The sequence below is a fragment of the Bufo gargarizans genome, chromosome 8 (genome assembly GCF_014858855.1).
Source record: "Bufo gargarizans isolate SCDJY-AF-19 chromosome 8, ASM1485885v1, whole genome shotgun sequence".
In the NCBI taxonomy this organism is placed as follows: domain Eukaryota; kingdom Metazoa; phylum Chordata; class Amphibia; order Anura; family Bufonidae; genus Bufo; species Bufo gargarizans.
In genome coordinates this window covers 172805727-172819829 of record NC_058087.1, presented here as the reverse complement: position 1 = coordinate 172819829, position 14103 = coordinate 172805727, and the positions used below count along the sequence as shown (strand labels likewise).

At 45.3% G+C, this 14103-nt stretch overlaps 1 protein-coding gene across 4 annotated transcripts in view; it reads right to left on the bottom strand.

Annotated features, from left to right (window-relative positions):
- IL4R (interleukin 4 receptor) overlaps window positions 1–11978 on the bottom strand; it is a 39767-nt gene extending 27789 nt beyond the window's left edge. Inside the window, exons 1-2 of one of the 4 annotated variants that reach the window (XM_044304046.1) lie at window positions 11752–11978; window positions 9797–9861 (exon numbers count right to left, since the gene is read on the bottom strand). The gene's annotated coding sequence lies outside the window, so the exon portion shown is untranslated. Of the gene's footprint in view, window positions 1–9796; window positions 9862–10432; window positions 10508–11751 lie in introns of those variants that run through there. The other 3 variants (XM_044304043.1, XM_044304044.1, XM_044304045.1) reach the window with 3 other exon arrangements.
- Between the last annotated feature and the right edge of the window lie 2125 nt (window positions 11979–14103).

Genomic DNA, 14103 nt, shown 5'->3' with positions numbered 1-14103 from the left:
GGCGGTGAGACCCAGATTTGATATGTTACAGATTTTATCCTTACTTATTTTTGTTGGAACAATCCCCTTCACGATGCACTACATTCTTCTTGTTGAGGATATGGACCTTCATGTTGCCTCATCCTGATCTGAGGCGTTGGGCATCCTGTTGCATTGAGGGACACTTATGATATGAAAGCGACCAAATAAAATCTGTCCATGAAAACCTTAGGTAGGGTCTAGCTTTATCTCATGCTGGAAACCCCTTTGAAACAATAGCACACTTTTCCTGGGTTGACCTGGCTGACAAAATGTACACAACTTCAAGACAATCTCCAGGTATGAGAGTACAGGGTCCATATTAGGATATCCTCAAGTATCAGAGTCACACATGAAAATAACAAGTTCTTTACTACCTATAGTACCCTATACCTGATTCTGGACATTGACTCTGATCCCCTGATACTATACCCCGACACCTGACAATAACTCTTGACACCTCTTTACTCTGTCCATGAAAACCTTAGATAGGGTCTCAAGATGTTTTTTTAGCATGTAAGGAAAAACATGCACACCTTTCCTGGGGTATCCTAGCTCAAAAAGTCATTGAACTTTCACACAACATTGCATAAATCAATAGTACAAGCGACCACAAGAAACTTTGTAATATGATCCATGAAACAGATACCCAACATTGATACCTGACCATGAATCTGATATTAGACCTCAATATCTGATACAGATACTCAACATTGATACCTGCACCTGCATCTGATATTATACCTTTATACCGGATACAGATACCTGACACTGATATCTGAACTTTTTAATATGATATTAGAACATGATACCAGATACAGATACCCAACATTGATACCTGACCCTGAATCTAATATTTGACCTTGATACCTAAAACAGATATTCAACATTGATAGCAGTGATATTTGAGCCTGAATCTGATATTAGACCTTGATATGACTTTATTTGACCTTGATACCTGACACAGATACCCAATTTTTATACCTGATCCTGAATCCGATATTTGACCTTGGTACCAGACACAGATACAAACTATTGATACCCAACTCTGATATTCGACCTTGATACCTGTCAGATGCCCGACATTGATACCTGACTCCAATATTTGACCTTGATACCTGACACAGGTACCCACCATCATAGATATCTGTCCTTCATATCTGACCTTGACTCTGATACTTGGTCTTGATAACTGACCAGTATACCCAATACTGATACCTGCTTCAGGCAACCACAACTGTATTTTTACACCTCACTCTGATACCACTCTGACCACCGATACAAGATACTTCAAAGACCCAGGCTAAATGATGGCGTAGGCTGCAGACAGAATGCAAATTCCCACACTTAAGGCAACTTTTGTCACGTGATTGCCTTGTCCGCCATTAACTTCTGTTGTATCACAAGGAACTTGTGCCAAGTAGCCAAGTTGAATGGTACAATTGCAAAGAAATACCCAAATAAAGCAGCTTAAGTATTCATATCGTTGTGACTTTGGCATGACTGTAAAAGTAGGCATCAGTGCATGATCTAGCATAGAAACATACAAATCTACGCTACCTGTATAGTTGATCTGTAATAAAGTACATCACACTGCAAGTTTAGTGGCAGGGCCGCTGTGGTTACTACAGTCACAGTCTGTGTCACCTTTTTTTAGGGAAGTCCAAGAACAAGTCTGATGCCGCAGATAAAAGTGTGAGAGGCGGATAAATGATGAAGAAACTTCCCCTCGCTGTAAGGCTGGGTGCACATGTGTCAGTTTTTTTTATGTGTGGAGCAGGACCCAACCGATATATGTCCATGTGCACAGGTCTGGTGTTCATAGACTAGTCTAAGGGTGTAGGCATGATTCACCAAATGCTATTGAATGCAAAGTGTATTATTCCTGCAATCTCTCTCTTCTGTCAGTAGATGGCGACAAAGTACATATAAAGTTACAGTGGAGTTGTTCAGTATAGAAAGGTTTATATATGTTTTACCTTTCAAAGTTCAAATAATGTAAATTTTGAGACTTAGTAGGACCCTCAGGAGGGTGATAGTGAACTGTAAAAGATTTGTATCCAGTGGCTCAACTACACCCCGGCATGGAATAGGTGCACACACCTCTAGACACACCCAAAGTCAAAATAATCAATTCGTGAATAAATAATGAATGGGCTGGCACTCATTATCCAGTACTGTATGGATTAAGAAAAAAGTATAAAAAACTTGTAACATTTATATAAAACAATTATATTTATTAAATGTATAGGGGTAATTTAATAAATATAATTGTTTTATATAAATGTTACAACAGGTTTTTTTTAATACTTTTTTCCTAATCCATACAGTACTGGATAGTGAGTGCCAGCCCATTCATTATTTATTCACGAATTGATAGCGAACTGTAATAGCAGATTTAAGGCTGCACTAAGACATTAACTTACTGCATCACACTCTCCCTGGCAGGGGAGAAGTTCCGGTGCAGAGCAGGAAGTGGAGAGGCGAGTGCTGTCTCATGCTGCTGAGGACTTCAGGAGAGAACCCCTGTGGAGCCAGAAAAGGGATTTGCGGCTCACAGGGGAGACGGACCCAAGGAGACACTTGTAGCGTCGGCCCCAGGGAATCATGTGACTGTGCGGTCCGGTTCTGAGTGGACCGGTGGATCAGGGAGAGAACGCCAAGAGTCCGCCCAAGTATCCAAGGAGCTGTAAGTGCGGCTTCACCACGTCACATTACATTGCACTGTTCCAGTGACTCTTTGGGACCTATATGAAAGCTGCAGGATAAAGACTTCACCTTCTTTGGATTACAAATAGTATTGCGCAATACTTAGGGTGCACCCCAACATTAAAGCTTGCTCAGGAACATTCAGGCGCAGCCAGGCTGCTTTATGGACATTGGGGAAAATTACGCAAGTACTGGGTTAGTGTTAGGCAGTATTATCCTTACTGTGTGTTTATGCTCTGTTACCATTCTGTTTATGTATGCTCAGCTACTTGTTCACTATAACTGTTCAGTAAACGCAAGTGTTGTAAAAGAACCGCTGCCTGTGTCTGTGTGGCATCATGTACCCTCTGAATCTGTGGGCCCAGCCCTGGGTTCTCTTTCACTTGTAGCACCAGACAGAAAAATGCTGCATGCTGCGTTTTCCCCTCCAGCATTATTTGGCCTCCGGCATCACTCGTGATGTTCTGTTTGAATAGGAATGATTCCCTGTGCAGCGTCCCACTATCTTTGTGTGTGCACTGCTTTTAAAAAGCACTTTTTATATTATTACAAGCATTTGGTTGTTATGTATAACTTTTCATTTGTGTAACTGCAAAATCCCTGTTAACAGGCCTATTAGGTGCAATTTCTTCATCCCACCACTAGATGGGGATAAAGTGCAGGTCCTATATATACACTTAAGTCAGGCCTAGTGAGACAGATTAGTCAAGGCAGATCAGAGTAACTAGGATGTAGTCAGCAGAGAGCAGATCTGAGGTAGTCAGATCAAGTTGTGGGAGGAAAGATAGAGTGAAGACTTTGCAACACAGATTAGTGAGTGGAGCCAACTTCGCTAGAAGGTGTTTACTCAGATGTTTAGGCGCAGAAGAGCGTTTACCTTCTGTAGCTGGACTATAGACTTGCATCCCTGACCAGTAGGAGAAGAGTTTACCTCTGTCACGGACGGTGTACAGAAAACAAGACAAAGCAACATGCATAAATGACTGAGTGGATCCAAAGCTAAGGAACTAAAAGGGAGACCCCTGCACAAGACCTGAGACTTTCCCTGGCTGCTCAGCCTATGCAACGATCCCAGAGGTGGAAGGTTGCATAGCCACGTACCTCGACTATATAACCCCTGAACACCCTACAATAGTGAGGGGACACGACCACCGGCTCCCTACACCAGACACGGAGGGAGTCAGGGTCACCTGGGATCCAGCAAACAGAAAATAACAGATAAATGTTCAGCACTTAACTTTTGTAGCAGACTGGAAAACAAGATCAGCATGCACACACACTCCAGGAAGAAGTATAAGCCGCCCAGTAATGCATTATGGGGCGGAATTTAAAGGGATGCAATCAGTCCAACTCCATGACAGCTGAGAGAGGCTAACGAGATGAGGAACTGAACAGCACAACAAAGAGAACTCAAGGAGGAGGTTCTGAAAGGCCTCTGTCAGAGCTTCTCAGCTGTCTGGTTGTGACAGTACCCCTCCCTCTACGAGTGGACTCCGGACACTCAGAGCCCACCTTCTCAGGATGGGACCTATGGAAAGCCATGATGAGACGAGAGGCCTTAATGTCCGTCACTGGGACCCACATCCTCTCCTCAGGACCATAACCCTCCCAATGAACAAGGTACTGAAGAGAACCGCGGACAAGACGAGAATCCACAATCCTAGAGACCTGAAATTCAAGATTCCCATCAACCATAATCGGAGGAGGAGGCAAAGGCGAGGGTACAATGGGTTGAACATAAGGTTTCAATAAGGACTTATGAAAAACATTATGGATCTTCCAAGTCTGAGGAAGATCAAGACGGTAGGCAACAGGATTGATGACAGACAGGATTTTGTAAGGCCCAATAAACCTAGGACCCAACTTCCAGGAGGGAACCTTCAATTTGATATTCTTGGTAGACAACCACACCAGATCACCAACATTCAGGTCCGGACCAAGCACACGTCTCTTATCTGCCACACGCTTATATCTCTCACTCATGCTCTTTAGATTATCCTGAATCTTTTGCCAAATAGATGACAAAGACGAGGAGAATCTGTCCTCATCAGGTAAACCAGAAGACCCCTCTCCCGAGAAAGTCCCAAACTGCGGATGAAACCCATATGCACCAAAAAATGGTGACTTATCAGAGGACTCCTGACGACGGTTATTTAAAGCAAACTCAGCAAGGGACAAAAAAGAACACCAATCCTCTTGATTCTCCGCCACAAAACAGCGCAGATATGTCTCCAGATTCTGATTGACGTGCTCCGTCTGGCCATTCGACTGCGGGTGGAAAGCAGAAGAGAATGACAACCGAACCCCCAAGCGAGAACAGAAAGCCTTCCAGAATCTGGAAACAAACTGCGTGCCCCTATCAGAGACTATGTCTGAAGGAATACCGTGCAATTTGACAATGGGATCAATAAATGCCTGCGCCAGCGTCTTAGCATTGGGCAAACCAGGAAAAGGGATGAAATGCACCATTTTGCTGAAACGGTCCACCACCACCAGAATCACAGTCTTCCCCGAGGAACGAGGCAGGTCCGTTATAAAGTCCATGGACAGATGTGTCCAAGGACGGGAAGGAATGGGTAAGGGAAGGAGAGGACCTGATGGCCGTGAATGAGGGACTTTGGCACGAGCGCAAGTCTCGCAGGCTGCCACAAAACCCTCAACCGACTTACGAAGCGCAGGCCACCAGAATCTCCGAGCGATGAGATCCAGTGTGGCTCTTGCCCCCGGGTGCCCAGCAAGGACCGTATCGTGGTGTTCCTTAAAAATCTTGTGTCTTAAAGCGAGAGGCACAAACAACCTCCCAGGAGGACAAAGATCAGGAGCCTCTGACTGGGCTGCCTGCACCTCTGCCTCCAATTCAGAAAAGAGAGCAGAGACCACCACACCTTCAGCCAAAATGGGACCCGGGTCTTCAAAATTCCCGCCTCCCGGAAAACAACGTGACAGGGCATCTGCCTTCACATTCTTAACTCCAGGGCGGAACGTGACCACAAAATTAAACCTAGAAAAGAACAAAGACCATCTGGCCTGTCTCGGGTTCAGACGCTTGGCTGACTCCAAGTAGGCCAGATTTTTATGGTCAGTAAATACGGTAATAGGGTGTCTGGCTCCCTCTAGCCAATGGCGCCATTCCTCAAAAGCCAACTTGATGGCCAACAATTCCCTATCTCCCACATCGTAATTTCTCTCTGCGTTGGAGAGTTTTTTCGAGAAAAAGGCACATGGTCGCCATTTGGCAGGAGAGGAACCCTGAGACAAGACCGCCCCCACACCCACCTCAGAAGCATCAACCTCGACTATGAAGGGTAAAGAAATATCAGGTTGCACCAAGATGGGAGCGGAAGCAAAACTCTCCTTGATATTAGAAAAAGCCTTACGGGCCTCTACTGACCAAGAAGAAAAATCTACCCCCTTTCTGGTCATATCAGTGAGTGGTTTAACAATAGAGGAATAATTCAAAATAAACTTCCTGTAATAATTAGCAAAGCCCAAAAAACGCATCAGCGCCTTCTGATTCTCAGGAAGCTCCCACTCAAGCACAGCGCGGACCTTCTTGGGGTCCATGCGAAAACCAGAAGCGGAGAGAAGAAACCCCAGAAATTTAATTTCTGGAACCGCAAACACACATTTTTCCAGTTTCGCATATAATTTATTCTCCCGCAGGATGAGCAAGACTTGACGTAAATGTTCCTTATGAGTTTTGAAATCAGGAGAAAAAATCAAAATGTCATCCAAATACACTAATACAAATTTTCCCATCAAATGATAAAAAATGCTGTTCACGAAATGCTGAAAAACGGCTGGGGCATTCATCAAACCAAAAGGCATAACCAAATTCTCAAAATGGCCCTCAGGGGTATTGAAGGCCGTCTTCCATTCGTCCCCTTCTCTGACCCTGACCAGGTTGTATGCCCCTCTTAGATCTAATTTGGAAAAGACTTTAGCCCCAACAACCTGGTTAAACAGGTCCGGGATCAGAGGAAGCGGATAAGGGTCACGAATAGTGATATTGTTCAGCTCCCTGAAATCCAGACAAGGTCTTAAAGAACCATCTTTTTTCTTAACAAAGAAAAAACCAGCGGCAACAGGTGACTTCGAGGGTCGTATGTGTCCTTTTCTCAGACTCTCAGAGATATAAGCACGCATAGCGATCCGCTCAGGTTGGGAAAGATTGTATAAACGAGATTTAGGCAGTTTGGCGCCTGGGATGAGATTAATAGGGCAATCGTATTCCCTGTGCGGGGGCAAATCCTGAACTCCACTCTCAGAGAAGACATCCGAAAATTCAGAGAGAAAAGATGGTACAGTCTTAGTAGCAACCTCAGAAACAGATGTCGTGAGGCAATTCTCTCTGCAAAAGTCACTCCAACCATTTATTTGCCTCGCTTGCCAATCAATGGTGGGGTTATGTTTAGTGAGCCTGGGTAGCCCCAACACTAGAGGGGTAGGCAAACCGCTAAGGACGAAACATGACACATCCTCAACATGAGCATCACTCACAATTAAACGGATATTGTGAACTATGCCCTTTAATGATTTCTGAGAAAGTGGAGCGGAATCAATAGCAAAAACCGGAATATCCTTTCCCAAAGTGCGCACCTGGAAACCATGAGTTATCGTAAATTGATTATCAATGAGATTGACCGCTGCTCCACTATCCACAAAAATCTCACAAAAAATGCTCTTGCTCTCTAGCACCACGCTAGCAGGCAGGACAAAACGGGAACTACAAGCAAACGGAAAACCTTCAATTTCCGCCTCAACCCTGCCAATAGTAACAGACGGAACATTTTTAAGAGATTTTTTCCTGTTTGTTTCTTTATTACTCCCAGAAAACTGCCTGAATCTCCTAGAGGGACAAATATTTGCCCAATGATTTATACCTCCACAGCAAAAACAAACCCTCCCATGCGGGCTGAATCTTCTATTGTCAGAAGCAATCAACCCCAGCTGCATGGGCTCCTGCTCAGAAGGGGCTGACAGCGACTGAGACCCCTGCGCACAGAATGGGACTGCTGCACTGTCCTGGGACTGAGTATGACAGGAAGGGGACATCTCTCCTCTCTCTCTAAGACGCCTGTCAATACGAACAGCCTGAGACATAGCAGAGTCCAAAGAAATAGGCCTCTCATGAAAGGCAAATGCATCTTTCAATCCCTCTGAAAGACCATGGCAAAATTGACTTCGGAGTGCAGCATCATTCCAACCAGTATCAACTGCCCATCTCCGAAATTCTGAGCAGTATATCTCTGCGGATTGTTTACCCTGGCATAATAGACGTAGTCTAGACTCAGCCAGAGCAATACGATCCGGATCATCATATATCTGACCCAGGGCTAAAAAGAATTCATCCACTGAACGGAGAGGCCGTGCCCCCTCCGGCAGCGAAAAGGCCCAGGACTGAGCGTTACCCCTGAGCAGCGATATAATGATCCCCACCCTCCGTTCCTCATCACCAGAGGAATGGGGAAGAAGGCGAAAATGGAGTTTGCAAGCCTCTCTAAAACGCACAAAATTCTCACTACCCCCGGAGAACGTATCCGGGAGCGAGATCTTAGGCTCAGAACAAACTCCATGAACGCAAGCTGAACCGGTCACTTGAAGCTGAGAAAAAGTCTTACGGAGATCAGCTACCTCCAATGAAAGACTCTGAAGGCGTTCAGCCAAAAGTGAAACCGGATCCATGCTTGAGACGGTTTTGGCGGCTTATAATGTCACGGACGGTGTACAGGAAACAAGACAAAGCAACATGCATAAATGACTGAGTGGATCCAAAGCTAAGGAACTAAAAGGGAGACCCCTGCACAAGACCTGAGACTTTCCCTGGCTGCTCAGCCTATGCAACCATCCCAGAGGTGGAAGGTTGCATAGCCACGTACCTCGACTATATAACCCCTGAACACCCTACAATAGTGAGGGGACACAACCACCGGCTCCCTACCCAAGATACGGAGGGAGTCAGGGTCACCTGGGATCCAGCAAACAGAAAATAACAGATAAATGTTCAGCACTTAACTTTTGTAGCAGACTGGAAAACAAGATCAGCATGCACACACACTCCAGGAAGAAGTATAAGCCGCCCAGTAATGCATTATGGGGCGGAATTTAAAGGGATGCAATCAGTCCAACTCCATGACAGCTGAGAGAGGCTAACGAGATGAGGAACTGAACAGCACAACAAAGAGAACTCAAGGAGGAGGTTCTGAAAGGCCTCTGTCAGAGCTTCTCAGCTGTCTGGTTGTGACAACCTCCCTGGAAAAGAAACAAGCATTCCTAGGAATTCATCGGTGATAAGAGCCATTATTGAGGGCCACAGACACCTTTGCATGGTGGAGGTTTATAGCTTCAGGCAGCCACACCAACCTTTTGAGGGACAGTTGAGTTTTCCTGTCTATACAAATTTAGCTTGTAGGGAAAGTCAAGGAATAGGATCCAAGGGATCTAAAGGAACCAGGTACACCTAACCCACTGCTCCAAAACCAACCCAGCACCTGACAAGCCTTAAACAGTGGATTTGCAGTATCGTCTCTGTAACATCTAAAGACTGCATAATTGTACCACAGCAACTGAAAAGTCACCAAAGTAAAAGTTGTGAGTTGCATCTTACCACTGTCTACCTCATTATTACTACCTATGGTTGTACCACCATTAACGGTACTGGTGTCACGACAAAAATCATCAAAGGACTCAGCCGCAACAAGCACACTAAGCACCCTTAACATCAAGGCCACCTCAACCACCATCTTGGCTGATGCTTCCTACCACAGAGTGTGCCCCAGAGGATTTCGTGCTGTCCACCTCAACACTGTGCTGCCAGCCCAGGGAGGCTATCTGCTAACCGTGAGTAAACTAATGAACTGTGTGTTATACCATTTGACCCCTCATCGGTCTACCGTGAACCTCACGTGTACCCCCTGCGACTGGCTGGCTGCACCTGGTCAGTTATTGCACCATGCCGAAGGAAAACTGAGCCGAATCGGTGGACATATGTGAAAGGGCCCTCTGTGTGACATGTCCAGGCCAGAACATGAGGCGGCCGTGATCAACATCATCACATGTCTATTGTTACCTTTGTTAGGGCAGGAAATCTTCTTATCAGATTTTCATCACTGTCATTTGCTACATTTTAGTGGTCTGAAAAGCAGAGAAGGAGAGAAGGAAGTAACATTCACAGTCATTTCTGAAGGAACATATTAACTTTGTTTCAACCAACAAATGTAGCAGAGCTGAGCTTTCCACATTACTTTTCAGGAAAAGAAATGTATTTTTGGTCATCAGAGAAAACCCCTTTCAGAATATTACCACTGTACTGATCACCTGAACGCCCGGGTTCTTGGCAAACAGCTGATATTGCCAGGGAAATCCACTGTCGTCCAGGCCATCAGATCCATGACCACCCATGTAATCAGGACAGTCCTCCAAAATATGAGCTTCCCCAACACAGTGGCTCTCCTTTTTGGCTAGTAGATGGGGGTCCCCAGTGAAGATCCTCCCTTTGATGCCCTATTCCCCTACCATTGCAGAAATTAGGTCTGATTGTCATGTCATCAATTTCTATCTGTGTGCTCTCCAGACTTGCACCCCCATTGCACACCGCCCCATTAATGTAAATGGTGCAATCCACACTTCAGTTTAATGGCGCGGACTGACTCGCGTATCAGACTCGATCAGTCAAATGAATGGGTCCAAAAAAAAATTAACTCACACGAACAACATATGGACATCCAGATACATCTGTGTTGTGCAGACAGAAATCGGAATTGTTGTTTGAATCCCACCTTAAAATGAAATTTGCAGTAGTGGGAATGATTTTGTTACCAAAAAAAAATAGGGGTATGTCCCTTTTAGCGTCAACTACCCTAGTAGTGAAAAAACTGGGGAGATGAGGCGTGGGTTGTCCTGGCCATTTCAGGTTAAAGGGGTTCTCCAGGCATTTTCGTTAAAGCTTCTTTCACACTGTCGGCAGGAGTTCTGGCAGGCTATTCCGGCAGAGAACCGCCAGCCGGAGCTCTCTGGGTCCAGCATTACTGGGCGATACCAGAATGGCCACCGGACCCCACTATAGTCAATGTGGCCGGCGGGCATCCCAGTAATGTCCGGCAATGCTGGATCCAGATAGCTCTGACAGGCTGTTCTCTGCCGGCAGTGTGAAACTAGCCTAATCCATAGTTGCTAATACCTTGTGGAAAGAAGATGCTTAACATAGTACCTACCCCACTCCGCTGCTACCACCATCTCCACTTGGATCCCAACCGGATGTAACAGCTTCTTTTCCTGTAAAGCTACATATGCAGGAAAAGAAGAGGGCACCTCCAGTCGGGACCTGGTGGAAGAGCCTGTGGAAGCACAGCGAAGATGATGGCATTAGCGGATGCAGGTGACGGGTAAGTACTATGTAAATAATGTTGCTTCCACAGGTTATTACCAACTACTGATTAGCAAAAATACCCAGAGAACCCCTGCAATATAATGTGGTAAGTTTTGGTACCACCACAGATAACACATTGTGATCCCACAATACATTGTGCAGATGGCAACCTCAGCTCTGTTTACATTTTGTACATATAAAACCAGAGAAATAAGGTAAAATATGAAATATAATTTCAACATAACTAAAGTTTGATAGATTATATAGTTACCCCTCGAGCATGTCTGTGGGGTGGCTTGCTCTACAGTTCACTCTCCTGATCTGTCTTAAGCGATCTAGATGTCTCAGAACCTTATAAGTGTCAAAAATACAGCCCCCAATTGTCGACCACCCTATCCCGATCAGTTTTAGTAACCCCGATGAGTCAAACCTCCTCAGTAAACGTTCGTTGAAGCTACATAGTCCTCCTTCCACATGTTGATGTGATACCACTTATGAGGAGAAACCTACAGCTTGATCAGGTCTTTGACTTTGGTAAAGACTGGTCGTGTCTTCACCTATATTGAATGTCTCATGTACGTTGAAGGTTCCCAGACCTCAACCTTCTTAAGGAAAACTCCTATAGATACATGGTGATACGCTTTTGGGAAACTTACCTTCTGTTTTCCATGCGTCACCTGCTCGAAGAAGAAGTGAACTTATTTTTCCTTTCTCACATCTACACAGCCCAGAAATGTCTCTTCTGCTATTCTTATCGTCACATTGCGTGTATTTCCTCTTCATCTATAAGGAAAGGTTACTCGGCCTGCTGTTTTTCTCCTCCTATACTTTGAAACTGCATAGTTTCCCAGATCTGACACACGCATGGTGGGCAGGGACAGAATGCAAATTGACTCTTTTCTTTTCCTCCAGCTTGGAAAGTTGCTTGACGAGTCTCCTACGTGAAACCCTCTAGTGGCTTAGAGTCAAAATGCATGCACATTTCCCAAAAACCCTTGTGCTGGACTGTAGAGGGTTACAAATAAATTCTGTATGACGTGGATTTTGAGAACATGAACTATGGGATGATTGTTGGAATCGATCCCAGCCTTCAAGTTGCTTTGTTGCTCCATGTTCGGTATTTATCAGTGTAGGCTCTGGGTTATTTACTTGGTGTATGCTGTTCAAGCGATTAACCTGACTGCCTCATTGTATTGTTATTAATCAGTAGAGCTACAGTATTTAAAGCGATACTCACCCTTGGACAATCCATTGTGATTAGGTCCTCCAACGATCTCTAAGTTATGGGACGTTCCACTGCCTCAACCCCCAGCAAGTATTACACATTTTTGAATTAAATCAATAAACTGTTTCCAGGCATGGGATTCAGCCAGTTGTCCAGATCCAATGTTCTGGCGGCGGCAGGGCAGCTGGAGATGTTCGCTTCCATTGCTTTGCGCGCCGCTCCTTAGTTGGGGGATCCTGCAGTCCCTTGTGGGCATAGATGCTGCACCATTCACCATGCCATCTGGTGTCCTTGCCTTGTGTGCTACCACCTGGCCTTTTAAAGGGCCAGTATGCGCACTCACTAAACCTTCCCTAGCCAGTGGGTACCTGAGCTTTAAGGTTCCCTGTGACTAGTTAAGGTGTTTGTAAATTTTGTTTTGTACATGAACCCTATGAATATGTAAAGCGCTGCGGAATATGGTGGTGCTATATAAATAAATGTAATTATTATTTATTATATTGTTAGACTCTTGCGTTAGACAGTCTGGGTTCCGGTCTGTATTCCTGCCATGTACCCATCCTGCCTGTGCACTCCTGACCTCACAGTTCACCTTTCAGTTCAAGTCCATGTTTAAGTTCTCCTAGTCTGTGTACCCTGTCTGTGCTACAGTCTTGGTTCCTGCCTGCCTTGTGCCTGCATCCACGGCTACCCGCAAGCTGACCCAGTTCCCCAGTCATGTGTTGCCATTATCTGCAGTATTGGAGACTGTCCAGGCTGCTTCTGCGATTGTGGTGCAGTTTCCCTGCATCTCAGCCATCCGGCCGTTTCCTACGGTCAAGTTCTGCCAAAAACCACATAATCAGTATAAGTGACTGTTCAGACAGTACCTGTGTTTTTGGTGCGTTTTCTGCACCTAAAGCCTCTGGTGATCCCTAACCCCAGTGGGTCAGCTGCCAACTACACCGAGACTATTCTAGGAGGTAGCCGTCTGGTTGTTTACCTGCAGCAAAGTCCAGATCTCAGTACAGGGGTTAAAGGGTGAACACCAGTATAGCACCAGAATAACGACCTTATGGTTAGCCCTATGCCAGACCAGTTCATTGGCACAGTGGGTCCACACTCACTGATCTGTAACAGCGATACTGACGTAGCATTACTTTGGGGGAGGGATCTCCTGTTCCTTACAGAGATGTTTGTGCCTTTAATAGAAGGTATTTTGCAACTGTACGTGACCTCCACTCTTCTCAAATAAATGTTTGTAAACTCTGTAGTGTGGATGACATCCAGGCTCCTCTCACATGCTGAAGGAATTCGGCGTCTGCTCTCACCCTCCTTCTATGTTCCCTCCTCCTTCCTATTTGGCATCATTTCTCTTCCTGCTGAGATCTGGCTAGGCTTATTTCAAAGGTTCAAGTTTGATGCCCCAGCCCTGAATCTAAATACCGTAACAATAGTGGTTTGTCTGACACTGCGATTTCATACTGATTAGTGTTCTTTCAATATTCCTTTTGCCTGTTAAAGTGAGTCTGTCAGCAGTATTGAGCATGCTAAGCTGCTGACAGCAATTGGTTGCTGCTGGGGGAGCAGTACAAATATACTGTATTTTTAGCTTTATAAGATGCACCTAGGATGACCCCCAATCTTCATCAGACCCCAGATCAGGCCCCAGTATCAGACCTCAGATCAGACCCCCATATCAGATCTTACATTAAACCCCCATATCAGACCTCAGATCACACCCTGATATGAGACTTCAGATCAGACTCCCATATCAGACCTCAGACAAGACCCCAATATCAGA